Raw genomic sequence first — 23,078 nt, forward strand, 5'->3', positions numbered from 1 at the left:
AGGTTTGGTTACTAAGGCACCTATTTTCAACTTACTGAAAAAATGGACATCAAGAACATTGTAAATCTTTGCTTGTGGAGCAACTGCTTTATTCTTATGTGTTTTTTAGCTGGTTTGAGTTAGTGTTATCACATTTCTGCTGCAGAGTTTCCCTCCCCCAGACTGATCTGAGTTCAGCTACTCTTGTGAGGGCACTCGTGATTGGTGACAGCTGGAGAAGGGGCTGTACACATTATTTTCTAAAATATCCAGATTTGTTGGCAGCCTGATAAGTAAATTGATCTTGCTCACCACATCAGCTATATATTCATTAATGCTAATACTGTGAGGTTTGGGAATACATGAAAGAAAGAGTCACTTTTGGTCAGCACATCTTACCGAAGTTTGAACTGGCAGTGCATCACATCCCGTGAGTGTGGCAATGGCTCACAAAATGAAGTTTCTTATTTCTTAGTAGAAGAGTCTTTAATTTCATGGATCAAGCCTGCAGAACCTGACTCAAATTTATTAATATCTTTGGGAAAACTAACGTAATATTCTTATGTAAATTTGAATTTTATTAAAAAATTATAATTAAGTACTTTTTGTAACTTTTCCTACCTTAATCCCCTTCCTAATTTTATGCTTTGCCTTAAATAATGTGCACAGCATGATTCTTTGTTTCTTCTCTTTTGCTTGCCATGTTCACCATGTTAAATGTGGTTTTGTTTTTTTTTTTTGTTTGGTTGGTTTTTTAATTGAGAATTTAACATAGGATTTTTGTGACTTGTAGCAGTAGAAGTTTGTTGCTCTAGAACACATAGGTTTAGGAAAGGTTTGTAAAAATCATATTAATTTCTGACACTTGGAAGGATTAACCCAGAAAAGTTTACTCTTGTATTTAAAGGCTATGGTTCTGAACTCATAAAGCACAAACTCATCCTCAACTTTAGTATCTCTCTAGAAATCTAAATATACTGGCTGCAAATATACCGAATATTTAATATTTCCAAAGAAAAAAATTCCGGGTATGGTAAGCAAAGAACTCAGACACCTCCTTGGTCATAATAAGTTGCTCTGGTGTGTGGTTCTTGGTTGTCTTAGTCACATGGAAGCACAGCAGCTGTGGTTACAGGATTGTTACTGGGGTCAAGGTATGAAGGAATCCAAAAAACTAGCTAGAGAAAGCTGCAGCTCCCTTTAAACCAGTATTTCCACCAGTGTTAACTGATACAGTAGTAGCAATTATAATGTGCCTTTCCCACCGACAGACTGACGCTCTGCTCTCCTGAGGAATTCACTGTGAAGAAATTGCTCTGCAATGGCAAACTGAGCTCATTTTTTTATATTAACTTCTCTGAATTAATTGCTTGCTATGCATCTCCTCTCCAGTATACATCTTTTTTCCAGTTAAATAATACCGTTCAAATGTCAGCCTGCCTCTTGCTTTATGTTGGTAGTGGCCTCATTATTCACTTAATATCAATCACCTGTGTGCGACTGAGGTATTTTTGTCATTTAAATTTTGTGTTCCACCTAATGAAATCATTGCCTGTGTCTTACCAAAATTAAACAGCACTGGACTCATGAGATCAGTAGCCTTTACTAGACCCTAGTGATTAGTCCACTTATGCAGTACAATGAGCAAAGGCTTGATACTACTGCCTCTGCCTGGGGCTTCAGGATCCCAGGTGGGTGGAAGACTTTTTGGAAGGAGAGTTCTCATACCTGCATGTGTGGTCTTACTGATCCAGTTTTATGCAAAATCGTTCTGCAGATAATAGGAAACAATTTAACACCCAAATACTTCCTTTGGAAGAGAGAAAGGAATGTATTTTGATATGGTGAGTAGCCATGCCAGTGTCTTAAAATGGTGAAACAAAGCAGCAATATTTGAGGCTGATGTAGCTCCATTTTTTATTTTATTTTCAGGGTATAAAAATTGCTATTACAAACCTGAATAGGTGAAATCTCACTAAGAAAGAAAGATGAATAAGGTAAGATAAAAATTGTGAATATAAGTGAAAACATAACTGCATATAGCTGAAAATTAAAAGAATTTTTAAACTAGTGACAGAAAGTGAGAGAAGAATTTTGAACAGCTTTATTTCCTTTTAATTATTTATCAGAAAAGAAGAAGAAATACATAACAAGCAGATAGAGCTTTAGAGAACCTCTCACATTTTGATCTTCAGGTCATATACCATGACCCAGAAAAACATGAGAAATAATAGTTTAATCTGCTTGAGTGAGCTCCATAATACAGAGATGTCTGCTTAATGTTTTAATCATGATGAAGGTGATGCTTGCATACGCTTGCCCTTATAGCAAGATTTGACAGTCTTCAGTCTTTGTAATGGACCCCTCTGGAGAAGCCCAAGGCTTGTACTACCACTCCTTCCACAGTGCACCCCAGACCAATGTTTTATTTAATTTCCAGACATGCCAATCAAGCACAATTAGTAAAAAAAAAAGTCTCTATGTCCTCTTCTATTCTTTCTGTCTCATAAGACCACAGAGGCATAGTTTAAATCAGTCTGGAATGGTTTGTTCTGGTGATGAAGCCTTTATCAAGATAGGTAAATAGCAGATGTATCTTGGTTCCGGAAATTGGGTCTATGCTAGATGTTTCATTTTATTTTGACAATCAGACTCTGGCCCGCCACCTGAGCATGCTGCCTCAGGACGTTAGCTTGTTAAGGTATCTAAGCCGTTCAAACTTATTTTCAAACACGACATGAGAATCATGAGATGCATGTTGTCCTGTGCCCCTGTCGTTCCCCGCCCGTGTCGTGTCTCCCCCCAATCTTCTCCGTGCTGAACTAAAGGCTTAGAGATGCCATTTCTGCACAGCTCTCCGAGGGGAGGGGGAGAATCCAGGCGACCACTCCAGTTTTTAATGCGAAGGGAAATAAACCTGCAAACAACTTCTTTGCCTCTCCTCGCCCAGGGGTTCCACGCGCGATTTCTATACTTGTAACATATTGATTTTTAAGGCTATTTCACGGGAAAAGCAGAGACAGTGCGAGAGAAGGAAAGGGGGCGAATCCCCTGGCGTGAAAGCTCTGACCACACGGCTTTTTCCCACGTAGTCGTTTCCATTCGAGCGGCCGCCGGGGGCACAGCCGCCCCTCCGGACACGGCAAGGCTGGGGGCAGCGAAGGGCGCGGGGGCGGCTCCTCCCGCAGTACCCGGGGGTCCCCGCATGCCGCGGCCCCGCTGCCGGCGGAGGCTGGGCGGGGCGGCCCGGAGGGGTGACATCATGGGGCGGTGCGGGGGGCGGTGCGGGCGGCGGTACGGGGGTGGTGGCAGTACCGTGTTGGGTGGGAGACGGGATGGGGCGCAGGGTGCATCTCGGCGGGAGTGTGACCCGCCGCCCCGGCAGCGGGCTTTCCGCGGCACCTCGTCCCGCCGCTGGTGAGTGCGCGGGGGGCGGCGCGGCTCGGCCCGGACCGGTGGCGGCGGGGCACCTGCTGGGTCCCGGGTACGAGTGCTGCCTTTTTTTTTTTTTTTTGGGTTGGGGGAGTATGGGTAGGGTTGGGTTGGTTGGTTGGTTTGTTGGTATTTTTTTTGTTTTGTTGTGGTTTTGAGGTCTTTTTTTTGGGAGAAGCGCATCAGGGCACCCGCGCGGGCTCCTGGTGCTACCCCTGGTCCCTCCGGGCGGTGCCGGGTGCGGGAGGCACAGGGCAAGGGCTCCCGGCAGATCCTGGGCTGGTTTGGCCGCTCCGTCGGGCCGGCGCTTGGGCAGCAGCGGCCCTGGCTACTCCGGCCCCTCGGGGGCGATTTCACACCCTCCTCCGCTTGACACCACCGTAAAATGCCGCTTTAATGATCAGGGCTTTCTGAGTAAGTGTGGCACGTCGCGACAAGAGGGAACGCGGGTTTGAAAATCCTGGCATGGGAACCCGGGAGAACCTGGCCTTTGTTTGTAATCAATTTTTAAGTGATTTCTTTTTTAGTTGATGCTCTGTATGTGGGAGGGGGGGATAGAAGTACCAGCCTTACAAAAGGGGACACTAAAAGCTGTGAAAATGTGGACGAAGTTGTTCAGGTTCTTAGTGCTGTCAGCATGTCTTGCGGAGACTCACTGGCCAAGGTTTCTCTTTATCTGGCAGTTCTCACTTTTCCTGTATCGCATATATTTTGCCCAGACTTCTTGGGAACGCAAGCATAAAATGCCTCCTCTCGCTTCTTCCCCGTCTTCTTTTTCCTTGTGTTTGCAAGTTGTGGCCAAGAACGAATTGAAAGGAGGGAAACACAGCCTTATACTGTAATGTGATTTCAGTTGTTTTCATTGCCTAACAGAAAGGTAATGAACTGCCTTGTATTTCTCCTTCTCTCTTTGAAATACTTCGAAGTTCAATTATCTTACTGTGTATGGATGGAGATCTGTAAATCTGATAGTTATTGTCGTGCGTTTTCTTAAATCCCTGTGACAGGGCATGGATTGAAATAAATAGACAAACTGATGTACTACTTGAGAGAATGAGCTTATCTTGCAGAACATTTCCTTTTTAATACTGAACAGCTAATATGTACTCCACCACAGCACTTCATTAAAAAGTTGGGAACTAATTAGCTGTTTCTTACAGCTAGAGTTCCCGATTTTAATTAGAGTTCCTGTCTTCAAGTTTAAACTGATTAAAGCAATGCCAATGCCACTCTGGTTATTTTCAGTGTTTGTTTAAAAAAAAGGAAAGGAAAAAAATTAGTAGTTTTAAGCTCTTTAAACTTCTTGTTGAAAAACAAACCCTTCTGTTTGGGGGTTCTGTCCCTAAGTCTCCTGGGTGTGGGGTGTGAGGAGATGCATGCTGTGTGTATACTATGTTTGAGAGAGGAAGGAAACTAATTAATGGCAATGAAACTCACAGGTTTGCTGTTCACTGGGTATTGGTTTCAATGGGAAAAGGACAATTTAAAAAGTAAAACTGAAATGTGTTAAATAACAAAGATAGCAGTGGAACCTATGAGAACTCAGGTGAATTTCCCAATGTTCAAACCACATACAAGGTTGTGCTGGAGGCAGTGGTGGCAGTTCCTATAATGGTAAAAACTCTGCATGAGACCAAAAGTCTCATGCAAACTTACATAAAATTGTTGTGATGGTTAAATATTGCTCTCCATTATGTCCTGTATTAATCTCATTTGCAATGTGCATAGTTTGTTCTGCTGAAGAACAGTTACTTGCAATAGACTTTAAAAAAAAGAAGCAATATATGGCTCATTTGTGGGTACTCTGCTATATTTTCAACAACTTCTTTACCCTTTTTAGGGGTTTGAGAGATTTGCAAATTGATGATTCCCAAGGGAGTTATTATGTTGATTAGACTTGCATAGTGTCTTTATTCTGAATATTTCACAGCACTCTTGACACTCTTTATGGGAATAGTTTAATGTTTTTCTCACATTGCTAAATACTTGTGACAAGATTTAGCAGTGGGTGCTTTAAAATACAAAAAAAAATGAAAATATTCCATGTGGAAATGCACATGAAATGAATGACACCCTCTTAAGGTGCATGGATGGGACAAACCAGCAGTTCTTGAAACTCTCCTATAGGCTGGCAGCTGACCTTGACCTTAACTCTATGAACTTGTTTTCTTTTATTGTTTGATCCAGGCAGCACTGTAATAATCCTTATGTTATAACAGAAAGTTCTCTTGATTTATCTGACATTTAAAGGATATTATTATTGTTATTTCACAAGGACTGAATTCTGTGCAAAGAAAGCTTGTTTGCAAAACCCTTAGTGTTAATTTGATGTTGCTAGATACTTGCATTTAAGGTGCTTGAATTCTCTGGTGTTAGGTGTGCTGCCAGTAAAACCTACAAAGTCAAATCTAAGTAATTGTGACTAATTTTCCTGTATGTTTGTTAACTACCGCACACATCAACTAATATGATGTCAGCATGGACAATGAGATAAACCGTCTTCTGTATTTTTATATTTGATGTGGGATTTCTATATGTGACTGCTGCAATTTTTAATATCCTCAGAATAGCTGTCTGACTTAGACAACTGGCTTTTATCTTGTGGAGGAAGAAAGTTCATGTGCTATGAACACCTATGTGCAAAAATTAAAGCATTTATTAGATATTTAGAAGACTTTATTAGCTAAACAGTCCTGGGAAACCTCACATATGATCTAAGAGTAAAAAGCCCCAAATATGTATTATACACTTCATTGCAAAGGGCATGGAATCGTAGATTGGTTTGGGTTGGAAGGGATCTTAAAGATCATCTAGTTCCAACCCCCCTGCTGTAGTCAGGGACATAATGGGAATTGGAAGTTTGGGAAGCATGGGAATTGGAAATTTCTCTGTAGTCTGAGGAGTCTTATTGAAATGGTCCAGCTAGGAGTTCATACATCTACTAGTAGTCTTTTCCCAAGACTACATCTCCTTATAGTTTTGGTCCTTTTCTCCTTTTCAATTCTCTCTAGTTCCTGCTGCCACAGCCATGCTGCTGCCAGATGCCTCTTTAATGTTTTTGCTGACTGTTTGCATTACTGCCTTACCCCTTCTTAGGTTTTCAATTTTGATTTTGTTTGGGGTTTTTGTAAGTATATTATACATTCCTTAATCAGGTAGATTTGCTAATTGTGTCCTTTCCTGTGGCATGGGGGTTGGAACTAGATGGTCCATGTCCCCTCCAACCTAAGTCATTGTATGATTCTATGTAGCATACAAGACAATGAAATTATATGCCTTGACTTGAAAAAAAAATAGGATCTTTAAAGAGGAACATCTTGTTATGTGAAATTAAATCCAGAATAGCCTCATCATCTTAATAGCAGTGCAAGTTCAAATAATGACTTAATAGAGGAACTTAAACCTTTAATATGATGAGAATAACCTTGTTAATTACTAGGGTTAATGAGGTGCATTCCTTTAAAGTGAAGAGAATGATCACAGGCCAGACAAAAGGATATCTCTTCTGCTGGATAGTATTTTTCCAATTCATTGGTAAATGAAAAGGGGATTTTGTTCCAGGAAGGTGTGTGATAATACAGCAATTTATATCAGATTCTTCAGGAAAGAGAAATAAACACCTATTTCAAAAGTAGACTTTATGATGCAGTTAAAGCAATTTGAAATGGTAAAATAACTTTACCTGGTTTTGTGTATCCATGCCTTTTTCTTTCCCCAGTTTCACTGGCAACTAGGCATATGCTGAAACTTAAATCTCATTAATTAGAGTTCTACAATTTGAAAGTAGTAGGGATTTTGATAATATTGCATTATTCAGTGTCGTTTCACAACTCCCTTGGGTATTTCAATACTGCTTGTAACTTGCCTTCTATGGAATGATTTTGATACAGAATCATTAAAGGTGCTTTGAGTGATTGTATTGCCACAGTGCTATCCTGTTGGGTTTAGGACAGGTGTACAAGATAGGTCTTATAATGAGTGTATTGTGAGAGGCCTTGGCAATGCTGAGCTGTGGATGGGTATAAAGTTAATATTGGACTACGTGATTATTGAAAAACAAAGGTTTTTATTTTACAGTGAAAATAATACTGTATTTATAGTTCTTTTATAATCTTACAAAATTAATGTTTTTGTATGAGGAATGTGGCTTTCAAGGTGTTGAAAGCATTTCTAGTACCTCGTGTGTAGGAAGAGTTTTAATGTTCCTGCCTGGATTTTATCCCACTAACTTTGCTTGTCTGTTACCAGATTTCTTCACAAGAATGTCTTCCAGAATTGACCCATCTATGCTTGTCCCTATAACATGTGAGCATGCCTACTTTATGACAGTGGTGGAAAGTACAGCACAACATGAAACCTTAGCTTGTTAGCTGCTATCCCGTACTAGCTTGGCTGAACTCTGTTTTGGAGTAGGGTGGCTGTATGTATTGCGTGCTCGGTGTGTCTGTCTGCACAGGCAGCGCTGAGCAGGTGGTTAGAGGCAATGGTTCTTTCTGAATCAGCAGAAGTGTTCTGTGAATATGCACCCACCTACCCTATATAAGAAATGAACAAAGAAAGAAGAGCAAAGAAACTGGAGCTAGATGCAGCTGTTACTGGAAGTTGGAAGATAAAATAGAAGTGCAGTTTTGTTCTATGTAAGCTTTTCTTGATATATTGCATGGCATGGTAGGAAAAGTGGTGTCAGTGTAGGTTAGCTGTATGCAATCTTGAGAATTTTCTAACTTGGGGAGGGTCTGGGGCCATCCATCTGAACTTCCAGAGAGCTAACTTCAACCTATTTAAAGACCTACTTAGAGGAATCCCTTGGATTGGGGCTCTAGAAAAGAAAGGGGTCCAAGAGAGCAGGTTGATATTCAAGCATCACTTCCTCCAAGCTCAAGACCATTATATCCCTGTGAGCAAGAAACCAAACAAAGGGGGCAGGAGACCTGCATGGATGAGCAGAGAGCTTCTAGCAAATCTCAAACAGAAGAAAAATTTATGGGATGTGGAAAAAGGGGCAGACCACATGGGAGGACTATAGGAACATCATCAGAGTATGCAGGAATGCAATGAGGAAAGCCAAGGCCCACTTGGAATTGAGTCTGACAAAGGATATCAGGGACAAAAGAAGGACTTTTACAAGTATATCAGCAGCAAAAGGAAGATTAGGGAAAATGTGGAGATGTTGCTGAATCAGTTGGGTGTCCTGGTGAGAGAAGACACAGAGAAGATGGAACTACTGAATGGCTCTTTTACCTAAGTCTTTACTACTGAGGCCAGCCCTCAGGAATCCCAGACCTTGGAGGTAAGAGAGGAAGGCTGGATAAAGAAGGACTTTCCTCCCAGTTGTAAAGGGTTGGGTTAGATATTGTCTAGGCAGACTTAAAACCCATAAGTCACACTCTATCATCTTTGAAAAACCATGGAGAGCAGGAGAGGTGCCTGATGACTGGAGGAAAGCCGGAGTTACTCCCACCTTCAAAAAGGGCAAGGAGGACCCAGGAAACTACCGACCAGTCACCTCCATCCCTGGAAAGTTGATGAAACAGATCATTCTGGAGGTCATCATCAGGCATGTAAAAGAAAAGAAGGTCATCAGGAGTAGTCAGCATGGATTCACCAAGGGGGAATGATGCTTGACCAATCTGACAGCCTTCTATGATGGCATGGCAGGATGGGTTGACAGGGGGAGAGCAGCGGATGTTGTCTACCTGGGCTTCAGCAAGACTTTTGACACTGTCTCCCACAGCATTTTCATAGGTAAGCTCAGGAAATGTGGGTTGATGAAGAACTGGCTGAATGGCAGGGGGTCCTGATCAGTGGAATGGAATCCAATTAGAGGCCCGTAGTCAGTGGTGTTCCCCAGGTGATCAATACTTGGTCCAGTCTTACTCAACTTATTTATCAATGACCTAGACAAAGGGTTTTCTGATGTTATGAAACTGGAGGTAGTGGCTGATACACCTGATGGCTGCACTACTTCAGCAGGACTTTGATAGGCTGGAGAGCTGGGCAGAGAGAAACATAATGAAGTTCAGCAAAGGCAAATGCAGGGTCCTGCACCTGGAGAGGAATAACCCCAGGAACCAGTACAGGTTGGGGGCTAGAGAGCAGCTCTGAGGAGAAAGACCTGAGGGTCTTGATGGATGACAAGTTGACCATGGGCTGGCAGCATGTCCTTGTGGCTGGGAGGGCCAGTGGTATCCTGGAGTGCATCAGGAAGAGTGTGGCCAGCAGGTTGAGGGAGGTTATCCTCCCCTCTGAAGAAGGTCCAGCAGAGGGCCACCAAAATGATTAGTGGTCTGGAGCATCTCTCTTATGAGGAGAGGCTGTGTGAGCTGGGCCTGTTTAGAGAAGACTGAGAAGGGATCTCATCAATACATATAAAGATCTCAAAGGCAGGTGCCAAGAGGATGGTGCTAGACTCTTTTCAGTGGTGCCCAGTGATAGGATGAGGAGCAATGGCCATTAACTAAAACACAGGAAGTTCTACTTCAACGTGAGGAAGAGCTTCTTTGCATTGAGGGTGCAGAGCACTGGAACAGGCTGCCCAGGGAAGTTGTGGTCTCTGTCTCTGGAGACATTCAAAACCCACCTGGATGTGTTCCTATGTAAACCTGCTCTAGGTGACCCTGCCTTGGAAGGGGGGTTGGACTAGATGATCTCTTGAGGTCCCTTTCAATCTTAACTATTCTGTGATTTTGTGAAGTAATAGCTTGATAATTTGATAAAGTGTGAAACAATTGTTAAAACTTCATCTTAGTCATTACGTGCATTTTTGCAAAGGCAAACTGCATGACCTCAAGTTGTCTTTATTTCACTTACAGCAGTGTGGTTGTGCCTTGTAGACAAAAACAGTAGTCCAAACTCTCAGACATAAGTAGAATAAAATATGTAACTTAAGTCTGGAAGATTAAGAAGAGTACAGTGTACTGGGAATGTTTCTACAATTGCCCACCAGCAACTGAAATCAAAGTTTGGTGTATTTGTACCTCCAAATTGACTTTCAGGTAGACAAAATTAGATGTCAAACATGATTTCTGCAAAAAGGATGTGTTAAATTTGACTGTATTAAAATAGTGGGCAACGTGGGACATGGTGGAAAATGTGGGGTACAAAATACTTCATAACACTAAACAGTTTAAGTACTCCTACAGGGGAGTTTGACAATCTAAAACCAGAAGCTTGTTTCATTTGCAATTCAGAACAACATTCTTCCTTTTCTGTTTATCTCTATTGCAAATTAAGTTCTTTAAATAAGGTAGTGGTCATTGACTGATTTCCATGTAAGGCTTTCTATTCTTCTCATAGGAATAGTTTCTCTATTCTTTTTTAATATCTTTATAAGTACTACAATTAACTGCTCCCTCACATTGTGTTATGTTTTTTCATGTGTTACACAGCTGTAGAGGGGACACTCTGGGGAAAGGACATGGCACCATGGTTCTGCAGGAACTTTTGGAAATGTAATCATCATGGCATTGTATGGTTAGGCCTCCCACTGAGGAGATGTAGGGGGCAGCTGTGCACGCCAAAGTTGTTTTGGTTATGCTGCATCACGGAGTGAAAATGTGTTTGAGGTCAGCAGCGTACTAATCTCTGTTTTCTAGTTTCTGCCCATTAGCTGTCTAAAGCAGAGAAGATTCCAAACAAAAGTACTGTAAGGGAAGGCCATCTTTGCAGCTGAGGGGCCAGTTCCTTGGCCTCCATAGAGTGTAGCTTACCTTGTGATGGCTCAATGACTGTGGGTCTCATGGGAGATAGGGTTCTCCCTCCTTTCCTCAAGGTCCTCTTCTCTGGAGTCTTTTCCAGAAGAAAAAAAAAGCGCCAATCATGTTATAGAAGAAAGGGATTTAGCATGGAGGAAAGTTTGAAGAGGAAGCCTATTACTAATACACTGCTTCAGAAGTGAAATTGATGTAACATGAGCCAAGTTAGGTATGTATTATAGGGACAAAATTTTGGCATGAGATAAAGTAATAATAAAAAAAGAACTAACATAAGATTTCTGGCCAGTGGAGAAGTGAACTTTTGGAGCTGTCTTCAGACAGGACAAGGGTGTGCATGTGTTCCATGCTGTCTAAAACTTCCTCATGAGAGGAGGCAAAAGGAAGGTCAGGCACTGATCTCTTCTCTGTGGTGACCAGTGACAGAACCCAAGGGAATGACTTGAAGTTATGTCAGAGGAGGTTTAGGTTATATATTAGGAAAAGGTTTTTCATCCATAGGGTGGGTGGGCACTGGCATGGGCTCCCCAGGGAAGTGGTCACAGCACCAAGCCTGCCAGAGTTCAAGGAGTGTTTGGACAATACTCTCAGGCACATGGTGTAACTCTTGGGGATGGTCCTGTGCAGGGCTAGGAGTTGGGCTTGATGATCCTTATGGGTCCCTTCCAACTCAGGATATTCTATGATTCTCTTTCACAGTTTTAAGGAGAAGCCCATGTCTACTGTAAGACATTGTAGGACTTAAGTGTGATGAAAGGAGACTGGGAGAATAATATGGACTGCAGCATTAATCCTTGTGTATTGCTGGAAACCACCAGCTAGAAGCTCTTTCTGTAGCAGAAGGACATGGTGTGAACTCCAGATCTCTGATATTCAGGGTTGGCTCAATGCAGAGGCAGTTGCAGTGAGCTCTCTGTTGCTCCTGTTTCAAGGACCTTGATGCCATCAACTGGACTAAGGAAAAACCCTTGCTCAGAAATAGGCTTCAGAGTGAAAGTCCCATGTGCTAGCACAAATCTAATCATGCTTCCTTGGCTGTCATAAGAAAGGGATGACTACGGTTCCCAAGGGAAGACCTTCTACTTCAGCATTTCCAGTATATGAAACTGGCATCAGGCTGTGTGACCAGTCCTTGCTGCGTAATTTATAAATGCAGGCACATTCCCGTCCTGGCCTGTGGTGGATAATGTGCTATGCTACATCATTACTGCTTCAGGCTCAGAGGGTCTGTGCTGCTTCTTTGGAGAGAAACATAAAGCATGGTTTCTGAGTGCCAGCCCCCTTCAAAAGATGTCTGCTATCTCCTCACAGGGGTATGATCTCTTCTATTTAAAATCTTTCTGCCAAGTACACATCAACGAATGGCACTGGAATTATTACTCAGTCCCATGTAGAAAATTTCTCTATGTAGTGATGGTATCAAATTGTCTTTCTCTGTGCTAGCTTTATTTGGGGGTAAACAGCCTTAAAGAGTCAGCTGATGAGTGTGGGTTTTTGTGAAGTCAGATGTTTCCATAAAGCTAGTAAACATAACTCTACAGGATTGAAAATGTTTACTATGAACTTTCCTTGTTTGTATAATACCTTCTTAAAAATCAAACAGTAAAATCAATGCCTTAAGTTAGTTGAAGTCCTAACAGATGATCTGAGGTATTGGATGGAAGGTGGCATACCTGCAAAAAAATCCAAATTTAATTCCATCTCAAATGCTGATCTTCACAGTTGGTGGGATGCAGTATTCTGTAGAGCTGAGAGAAAGGGACTGCCTGTCTATTAAAGGCAAAATGCTTAAAAGAGATAATAACTCTTTGATAAACTCTTGCTAGAGTGAAGAACTCAACTTTGCAATTTTATATGGTTATGTTGAAGTTGGTAAGGTGGGTGACTTAAGGTAGAGCAAAGCCTAAGAAATTAAAGTCTCACAAATTGTATTTTTCTCCAACAAAACACAGAGGAAAAAGGGAAAAGAAACAGATAACCCTTGAGTGTTTTCTTGATAAGTTTATTACGTGAACAGTCTCTTGCACTTTGTAACTTTTTTCTAAATTTTTTGAGTCTTTTGAACAGCATTCATAGTAATAGTGTACTGATTTCATTCTGTCCTCCTGTGAAAAAACTTTAGTGCAAACCCTGTTTGGTCAGTGTTTTAAAACAGCCCTGTTTTATTTAAGTAAGAAGATGAGGGCTTCAGTTGCATGTGTTTTGCTTTGAAAGAGAGTGATGTTACAAAGAACAGATTTTGGCAAGCGGGAAGAACTCTGATTAGAAGTGACAGAATGTGTAAGGGGCAGTTTTTATCCCTACTGAAAGGGTGGTTGAGAAATTTAAAGAGGAAATGATAAAAAGAATTTTATGGAGAGGAAGAGAAAGGTAAGATTATTGAAAATGGAGAAAGGCCTAAGCAGACTAGAGGAAAACAAACTGCTAAAATCTGAGATGGTGTAGGGTGGAAGTGAAAAGGAGGAGAGAAAATATCTATGATAAGAGAAGATTGATAGAAGTGGGTGAAATGATCTGAGTGGAAAAGTAATGGAAAACGAATCAGAACAGAGATACAGAATGAAAGATGATGATTGCTATGTGTGAAATGGGAAAAGAAAATATTGTTTTAAACATCTGCTGTGTTTAAAAATTCAAAAACCTTTTCTTCCCTTGTGCTAGAGGAAAATATCAGGCCAGTTCTGCAGCCTGAGAGGGATGAGACTGCCAGAGCTCCATGCCCCAGGTCCACCCAGCAGCCAGGCTGAACACACATTCCCAGTACACATGCACACAGGTGAATGTGCTCCTCCACCCACTCCAGGTGCTGCACTGCAGACACATGTTCCCATGACACAGCCCAGGCTGACTCTTGCAGCCACTTGCCCCAGTCTCTCTGGTGGCTGGCAGTCCCACCCCAGTTGCTGTGCTCAGCCCCCTGTGCACACATGCAGAATGAACAGAACCACTCACCCAGAAAAGAACTAGAAGGGATTTAATAAGCAGATAGGACAGACTATACTGATCAGAGAGGAAGTGCATGACCAGGCAAGTGACTCAACCAGCAAAATATTTGCATGCAACTGGCCCTTTTTATCCACTTACTCCTCTATTTTCTCACGCTTGTTCCTCCCTAAATCATGTGAATCCATCTCTGTTCCTGCCTTTCGCTCCTCCTGTAAACATCCCATAGCAAGTCCTGTGCAATCCCCAAATGCCCTTCCCCTACGTCCCATAATGTGTCCCACACCCCTGGGCACTCACATGATGGGTTTAACACCTGGACAGTGTGACTGAGGCTCTCCTGTGATAACCCTGGGAAGAGTCTGGATGAAGCCTCCCTTCCTTCCAAGTCCCTAATTTGTGTTCCTACCTGTCATTCTGAAGCCCTGTGGTCCTTGGGGTTTGTAGAGAGAGTTCTCTAATGGGCTAATTACTCCTGTTGTGGACCTGGGAGAAGATGGGCAAGATATTATTTGTGTTCCCCCACTTGTCACTGTCTCTCTGTGCTCCTTTGTTGGGGTTAAAATGAGCTTTTATCATATAGTCTAACTGTATACAACCATCTTCATTTGCTTATTGGAATTTTACAGAGTAAAATGATGATAAAAATATTTTGTTAAATAATATGTGGGAATGAAAAATATTTAATTGTTTTAGAGCACATTCTGTCTGCCTCCTTGTTTGGCTTTATGCTGTGGAATACAAATTCCACATGCATGATGTGTGAAATCTAGTTAAGTTAGATTTTTATTTTAAAACTTGAAAGGGATTATTCTTCAGTTAAAGGACTAGTCAGTAGCACTAAGCTACGGTATGGTTTACAACATTACTTAAACATCTGTGAGGAATCCAGATAATGATAATTGTTAAAAAACAAAAACCAAGGGAGTGCTTTTGATTGCCTGTGGTGATGTTGTACCTAATTGAATGGAACTCATTTTTTCTCCAGAATTGCCACCAGTATTTCTGTATATGTCTTTCAGAACTTAGGCTACTTCTAAAGGCTGTAACCATTATAATTACTTCTTTTTAAACCACAGTTAAGCATATGTGTGTTCTGCAGAGCCATCATTAAGATACACTTGAACTCATGAAAGAATGATTGTATTCATCATCACAACTAAGTTTTCAGTGCCTTCGGACTGGAGTCAGGAGCTTGCACAGAGAAACTATCAAGCTGACTTAGACCTTGCAAAGGGTATTGGAGTAAGGAGCACAAAGTTCATCAGATGTGTTTCCAAGAGTGGGAATGGGAAACATTGAAAGTCTAGGTTTGTCTAAAAAACTACACTGTGTGCCATGTTATACAGAAGTAATTCGAGTTGCCTGCAGGAAAAGATGTAGAAGTATGGAAATGGAAATTAAGTTGGAATCTGAGTCCAGATTGACTGGGAAGTGGAGCAGCTAGCTAATTAGGCAGTGATTGGGTAGTGTACTTTTTTTGGTTTATTTTTTTTTTTTAAGGGGGAAAAATTAATCCAGGGAATTGCAGGATTATGGTTTTGACGTCAGTGTTAATCAAGTTCTTAAAGTGCTTTTGTAGGAAGGGGTATTTCTGTGTATATTAGTAAAAGAAAATTAGAAAAAGGTATTAGGAATTTATCGAGGAGACTGATACTGTAAGGAAGTGTGACTGATTAAGGGTCCCTTTGCCTCAGCTGTGCTTACATAGCTGTCTTTATAGCTAAGCTGTAAATAAGATCAATTTTGTTTTTAAGAAACAAAATGCAGTGTCAACCTTTTTTGACTTGTATTATGTCATTATTTGGAAGCTTGACTTCTATGGTAAAATGAAATGTATAGAGTAAGTACTGTATAAATGTGTGGGAATAATCACATGGAAAGAATTACTTGGAATGAGGCAATGCTGATAGGAGAGGAAATAACCATGTTGGCTGTGTATAAATTTACTGTAGAAATTAGAGTTTCTAATCGATAGTCTCCCAACTGAAGGTATTTTATTTCAAACTATATCTTACTGTGTTAGAGTCTGAGATTTATGAAGAAGTTTTCATAAAGATCATGAGATGCCTATCAGAACAAGGAACTAAATTCATGGAGCAAGGAACTCTTTTTCTGTAGTATTTTCCTAAAATAAAGATAAAGTGAACCAATATAGTAAAAGCATATTTGACAGCAGATGCAGCTCTCTGTCCAAGGTGGTGTGGGGAAAGGTTTTCAAACAAAAGCAACCAGTTTCAACAACTACAGCAAAGTAAAAACAATTTGGAGGTAACAGCATTTTCCTTAGAAAGGCAATGGAAATTTTAACATGTAGAAATGTTAAATTACTAAAAAAAACTAGAAAGGAGCTTTCTTGGGTAAAGTTCTAAAGTAGGTAGTTGAAATGGTAGTTTAACAATGTGATAAATGATGAATACTCTTCTTTTATCCTAATAATCTATTTAAAGTCAGCATTTCTTGATATTTGACATTGGTCATTGTTACTTACACCTTTTGCTGGGCTTTAAACTCCCTGTGTGATGTCTGCCAGTCTTTTGAGTAGAAATTTTTGAAGGTTTCAGCAAGGTCAGAGAGCTGAGCTGGGGGGCAAAAGATAACTGTCAAATGCAGAGGAAAACTTAACATACTGATGCTTCAGGATAGGGCCCTTGAAACAGAATAGATTGATTCTTGTCTGAGGAACGAGTCCCCTTCCTCAGAAGATTTAATTGCTTGTGGAAAATAGTAAAACTCAAAAACACCTGGTTTTGCTCTAGGAAGACCTAGACTTCATTGGCTAAAACCTCTGTAAAATTTAATGGCTGGGCCAAAGTGGGATTACTCTGAAATCACAGACGTGAGTCCTTCAGGCTGTGGGAGATGAGGGTGTTGAGCAGCCCAACTGACACTTGCTGTTTGCTGCCTGGGAACTCTGGAAGAGAAAGCTGCTTAGAAGTAAGAGTCCTGCAAAAGCAAAACTAGGAGGAGAAAATAATAGGGAAGGGAACAAACCCAGAGAGATGAATGCATGAAACCTGAGGAGTCAAACTGTAGGATGGGGAAGTGATATCCAGAGTCTAGGCTAGAAAAATGATATGTGCTAAAAAATAAGAATTGATCTGGTAGGATGTGATTCAGATAAAGATACTAATGAGAGAGAATAATAAGGAACTAGTTAACAAGAACATCAGCTCAACACAGCATGTGTGGTTTGAGATGGTGAAGGCAGACAGGCAGGTGTGCCCAAATGAAGCCTGGTTGATGTGCTAGGGTGACAACAGCGTACACAAAATGTCCCATTAATTTGAGTTATCGATCACACAGGTGATAACACCTCGTCAGTGTTACCTACTTTGGCTATTACAGCAGACCCCAGTTGCTCTGCAGGTTTCTTTGGTGTATGTGAGTATGTATTACAGATGTGTATAATACCTTTTTCCATACCTTTTGTCCCCTTTCCATAGAACCGTTGCTCAAAATTTTGATGTGCTGGGGATAAATCAGAGCTGTATGACATTTTTATCTGTAGAGCTCTAAGCTCATTTTATACTACACAGTGAATACACAATAGGGGACGAGGACTTTTTGTAGTCAGGCAGCTAAATGTTGCCTGGGATATATGGCGTATATCCTTTTCTACCCACATAGGTCCTGTTTGATGCTAGACCTATTTTTTTTTTAAAGTTTGTTTATTTAGTATTTTTAATTTTTTTTTTATTTGCAAATGTGTATTTTCACCGTGTCATTCTTCTCCTTTTCTGGATGCCTGATCTGAAAGTCAGGATCTGATCTGCAGAAGAATTAGATGATTAGGAATTTTAGTGCTTGCTTGCTGTAGAGACTGTACAGCTCTATGTGTTAGTGTCTGGAGATATTTCTGAGCCAGGTATCATGTCTACATTTAAAAATGTTCAGTATTATTCAGGAAATGATATTACATTATAATGGGTACCTTTTGGTTTAGCAAATTTGTAGAAGAGAATTCTGCTCTCGCTTTTAATAATTTAGCCTTGGACCTAGCTTCCTACTTTAATATTACTGAGGAGTAGTGTGAAGCTTACTCCAGTTCTCTTTCTGCTTCGCTCTGTAGTGTTATGGTCTCCATAGGACTGCAGCTGTATGAGTTTTACTTTCATTCCTCTGAAATAGTCATTATAGAGCTGGAAGGTTGTCCATGCCTTAATGCCGTGTTGGCTGTGCGGTTCCATAATCGTTCTTCATGCATTATGTTGTCTGCAATTCCCTGTGCAATCGTCGCAGTTGTTGTGCGTTACTTTAAATGTACAGAGAGAATGCAGATGCTTTACTGGAAATGGGAAAAGAAATCTGTTTTTTTCCCTCCAGATATTAACTTTTCGATTTCACCTTTAGTTAAATAAGAATCAAAGCCTATTTTTGGATCTCTAAATTACAACTTTATGCCTCACTATCTCTACACAATACTGTTGAAGAATGCAAAACTTCGTTATTGCAAGGGCAGTGAATTATGCTCTTCTATGCTGACAAACTAATAAGAATTATGACAGACAATGTTGCTTTTTGGGCTAATAATAAAATAGTTTATTTCATGAGAGAAGAAATAATATAACAGACATCTGAGAGCAGGATCATTAAAATTGTCTGAGGAAAATGTTTCTTTCCTCAATGTTATGAACAAGAAAAAATAAAAATAGGAATAAAAATGCTGTTTAAAGTATAATTAATCCTGTGTGTTATTTGCATTTTAGGATTATTTAAATCACTTTCCAAGGAAGAAATGCTAGGAAATAAAACAGATGATGTCTTGCAAAACTGACAGAGAAACTAGGCAACTTCTGGTAGTGTTTAATTGTTAGTGTTCTGGGAGTGCACCAGTCAACCAACAGATAGATCCCTCAACTTTATAGAAATACAAATAGATTGACTATTAACATCTAAACAGCTATATGCTACTCCTGCTTGACTTTTTCTCTTTATTGCTTTGGAACACAAAAAGATTAATAATGTTTTTTGATCACAAAATATGTTATAGAAATAAATTAATTTATGGTAAGTTGTTGTGAAAAAACATGTCCTATATTTTCTTAAACTATTTATAAAGTAATTTTTTAAGGAAAGATTTTTTAAAATAATTGAATAAGTTTATAATTAAGAAAGCAAAGGGATAATGTGGGCTTACTTGCCTAGACTATAAAATGTCGACATGAAACAAGATGTATCTTCCCTAAACAGGCACATTTAACTTAAAATTCATAATCTTTTTTCCTTGATATTAAAAAAACCCCACAACTGCAGCTATCCAATTCTCATTCATCTTTTTTCTTTTCCCCTTGGTAGAATGATTTCTGCAGCTTGTGTTGCATAAAATAGTGTTAAGCAATGCTTATTATAAGCCAGGAAGCCTAATGAAATATTTACATGAACACTTAACTAACAGACATAACTTTTAGGATTTAACAGACCACCTGCTCTGCAACTGAAATAGAGCAATGCTGTTTTTGAAACTAGTTAGTTATTTATGGCCAAGGAAACATCCTGGATAGAGCTCCCAGAAAGTTGTTTGCTCATCCCATTAATTCTTTTAAACCTTTAAAAAAAATTACTTGACAAACCATAAGGCTTCCAGAAGAAAAAGAAGAATGGGGGTGGGGGGAGAAGGAAGAGGAACAGAAGGAGAAACTGGTAAAGAAATGCAGTCTAGAGTAGCATTCAAGAGTACATTCTCTTAAAAAAGGTCAAATCTTTTGCACCTCCACCTTATTTTAATAGTCGACTAGTTTAACACATTGTTCTTCTCCCCATATTCGGAGCTGCTTGTGCTCTGCCTTCAGGCCAGAATCTGCATAATGCTCTGTTACTGTGACTGTTACCCAATTTGCTGACTCTTTTTCACAAACCTGATTAGCAAAAACACAGCTAGTGCCGGCTCTGGAGCAGTTTGTGTGTATTCGTCCACGTAGATGGTTTTTGTGTGGAGGGGCATGTGCTAAACTGAAGTAAACCCTAGCCATTGCTGTGATTAGAAATATCACCAGTTTAACTGCTGGCATCTTTTTTTTTTCCAGCTATGGAAATCTAGGAGTAGACAGACATATCAAAATATTTTTGACTGTATCTGTTCCAGCAAGGACTTTATCAGAGTGAAATAGATACATCTTTCAGGTGTAACATCAGATAGCAACTAAATGCAACATTTTGCCTTGCAGGGGTGAGTTTTCCTTGTCAGACACAGTTGCTACACTTCCATTTTTGCATTTAAAATTGTTATCAAGTTTGTTCAGTCTGTGACAGTGGTATGGCCTTTCCTCTGTGCTTGTCTCTAGAATGAGATGAAATGAGATACAAGGAGTTAGAAGTCAATGCTGTTTCAACAGCTTTCATACAACACATACCCTTTTTTTTGTAAGTTCACCTGCTCAGACAGGCAATGAAGAAAAGCTTCAAAATCTGAATAGTCACATAGGTTGAAAGACTCTAAAGAATTAAATACCTAGATATACACCCTTGACAAATTAACTGTTAGGCAGTAAATGTGGAATTACAAACAAACTTACATATTCGTATTTTCACTCGGACTGGCCACTTCTGTTGTGAATATGAAAATGAAATTTTTTTTCTGGCAAAATGAAAGTAATTGTTCTAAACTAGACCTGAGGGGACTGGTCTTTTTCACAGGCAAGGAATATAAAATATCCTCCTGCTAGATCAATGTTTGTTTTTTTTGTTTGGTTTTTTTTTTTAATGCTGAAGCAATGAAGAGCATGCCTTCCATTTCTGCAGTTGGCTGATGGTTACCCCTACTGTCATGTAGCTACTATATTAGTATGACATATAGCAGTAATTACATGATAATAGTAACCACGGGGGAAAGGTTAGCTGTCATACTCTGCAGGACTGTACAGGTGGTGCTATAAGTGGCTGCTCTTTCTCTTGGTGGACAATTGTAGTGTCCTCACTGGACAAACACACCAAGCCTTATTCCAGCCTCAAAGCTGAGAAAACAGGCACAAACACCATGCATCTTAACAGGACATGATTAGAATGTTTCCTGTCTTGAACTTTGTGATGCTGAAAAAGTAAATATTCTGCCACAGCTCTCATTACTACTGTGTTAAGCAAGGTCTGGTTTTGACAGTAGTCCAGTTGAACTAACTGCTTATTTTTGGCATAATATTCAAACTGTTAGACAGCAAGTCTGACTTTCAGTCAACATTTTAAGCTTAGGCTTTGTGTTTTGTCCTGTAGTGAATGCTGTAACGATTGCAGAACTGGCAGGTACTGCAAGTACTTGGAAATAACAGAGGCTGTTTCAGGTAGCAAAACAGTTGACAATTGTGAGCATTTCTGCCAGGAAACGTTGCTTCCCAGTTAGGGAATGTTCTGTAACAAAAAATCCCCTGGATGGTTTTATTTCTAGGTTGGAAATTGTTTGACTGAACCCATACCTTGTAAAGAAAGCAATAAAAAATGGTTAATGGAGAGTTTTTTTGAAAGAGCTGGTGGTCTAATCCCCTTTCTACAAATCAGTGTTTGTTTACTTACTGGAGGATTTTAGAATCAATTTAATGTTCATTGAGACTCGCCTACTTTTGCCTTGATTCTCTGTTTCATGTTTCTGTGGTTATTTTGGGTCAGAAGATATCTTCCTTCAAACTAAGTCCTCTTTCCTAATTTTGTTAGTTTAGGTACTGTATAGTAATTAGTTGTATTTGTTGAGAACCTATGTTCTCAGTGGAAAGCATTAAATGTGAAACTTGCTTGTTAGCTGTTGAAAGTATACATAGTTGATAAACAGTTGCTACACAGAATACCAAAAACATTTTCTTTAGAGAGAAGGATTCCCTACCTACATATCAGTATTAGTGTTGTGGAAAGTCCTGAGCACATAGTTGTCTTTCTGGTTCATGGCCAAAATCAAGACAGAGGAGACAAATGCTGTAAAGACAGGAAGTAAAAGTATTCTTTATGAGGAAAAGTATAAGCTGTTATCCATAAAGATACTGTGTGTTGGTATCTAATTATCCCTTGGAAACATTCCCATATGGTACATTGTCATAATGAAAGACTACAACCTACAATTTATGGGATAACCAAGAATGGTCTTTGCAGATGGACATCAAGAAAACAGAATTTAGATAAACTCAGCTCCTGGCCTTGCACAGGACAACTTCAAGAATTGCACCATGTGCCTGAGAGCACTGTCCAGATGCTGGTTTTGATGGTCATCAGCTTTTGGCTTCTTTGCTGGGATTTCCAGGAATGACAGTTTGTGCTGTTTGTGATGGCTTGACTTACCTTTGCTGATCTTTTTTAGAGATCTGTAATAGATATATGAGGGTTGGTATGAATGAAGTAGAAATGGTGTGTTTAGCAAACAGAAACAGCAGAAGCGTTAAAAGAAAAGAATACTTCATTTGGGTCAAGACCAGGATACCCTCTGGAAGAGCAAGTGACTTGTCAGTGGAAGCTTGTTATGTGCACTAGTACTTTTCCTACGTGCCCAACAGACTAACAGGCTATAGACCATATTCCAAATGAAGAAAAACAGATTAGAAAACAAACTGGCCTAAGATTTATGGAGATTTAGGGTTTTAGTGTAGAGGATCACCCCACTCCTGGCTCCTAAAATCTATGAAGATCTGTCCAAGAACTATTTTGTTGTTTCAAGTTCAGAATAAAGCCAGAAACATTGTGAGGATTTGATAGCTGGTGCCTCTTGTCCTTTTTGTTGTGCACAGGTGATCCTGGCATCTAGACAGATGTGTCACTTGTGGGTAGGTGAGTTTGAGATTGGGAGTGAATGAAATCTCTGGAAGGATGAGTATGAGTGAGATATTTTCAAATTAATATCTTCTCCTTTTGTAAGAGCTGATGTAGAAATTTGCTGCATAGCTTTCCCTACTACCTGTTTTATGCTGAACTGAAACCTCTGTCCAGTCACAGACTGGAATAGCCTTCCATTTCCTTGTCAACATGAGAACTGTTGGCAGGGTTAAGAGGTCTCAAAGGTGGAAACAGGCTAAACCAATTTATGGTTTAGAAAAGTCTTGT

General features: G+C 40.1%; 1 protein-coding gene and 1 long non-coding RNA gene across 3 annotated transcripts in view; one reads left to right on the forward strand and one right to left on the reverse strand.

Annotated features, from left to right (window-relative positions):
* Positions 1 to 3,271: 3,271 nt before the first annotated feature.
* Positions 3,272 to 23,078, forward strand: part of MARCHF1 (membrane associated ring-CH-type finger 1) — a 228,838-nt gene continuing 209,031 nt past the window's right edge. For both annotated transcript variants that reach the window (XM_051789521.1, XM_051789523.1), the window contains exon 1: positions 3,272 to 3,396. The gene's annotated coding sequence lies outside the window, so the exon portion shown is untranslated. The remainder of the gene's footprint in view (positions 3,397 to 23,078) is intronic.
* LOC127471985 (uncharacterized) overlaps positions 8,573 to 23,078 on the reverse strand; it is a 200,585-nt gene continuing 186,079 nt past the window's right edge. The window contains exon 4 of the long non-coding RNA XR_007904826.1: positions 8,573 to 8,584. This is a non-coding gene — a long non-coding RNA (uncharacterized LOC127471985). The remainder of the gene's footprint in view (positions 8,585 to 23,078) is intronic.

The sequence above is a fragment of the Manacus candei genome, unplaced genomic scaffold, assembly GCF_025592945.1.
Source record: "Manacus candei isolate 608988 ecotype Guabito, Panama unplaced genomic scaffold, ASM2559294v1 h1tg000028l, whole genome shotgun sequence".
NCBI classification, from domain to species: Eukaryota; Metazoa; Chordata; class Aves; order Passeriformes; family Pipridae; genus Manacus; species Manacus candei.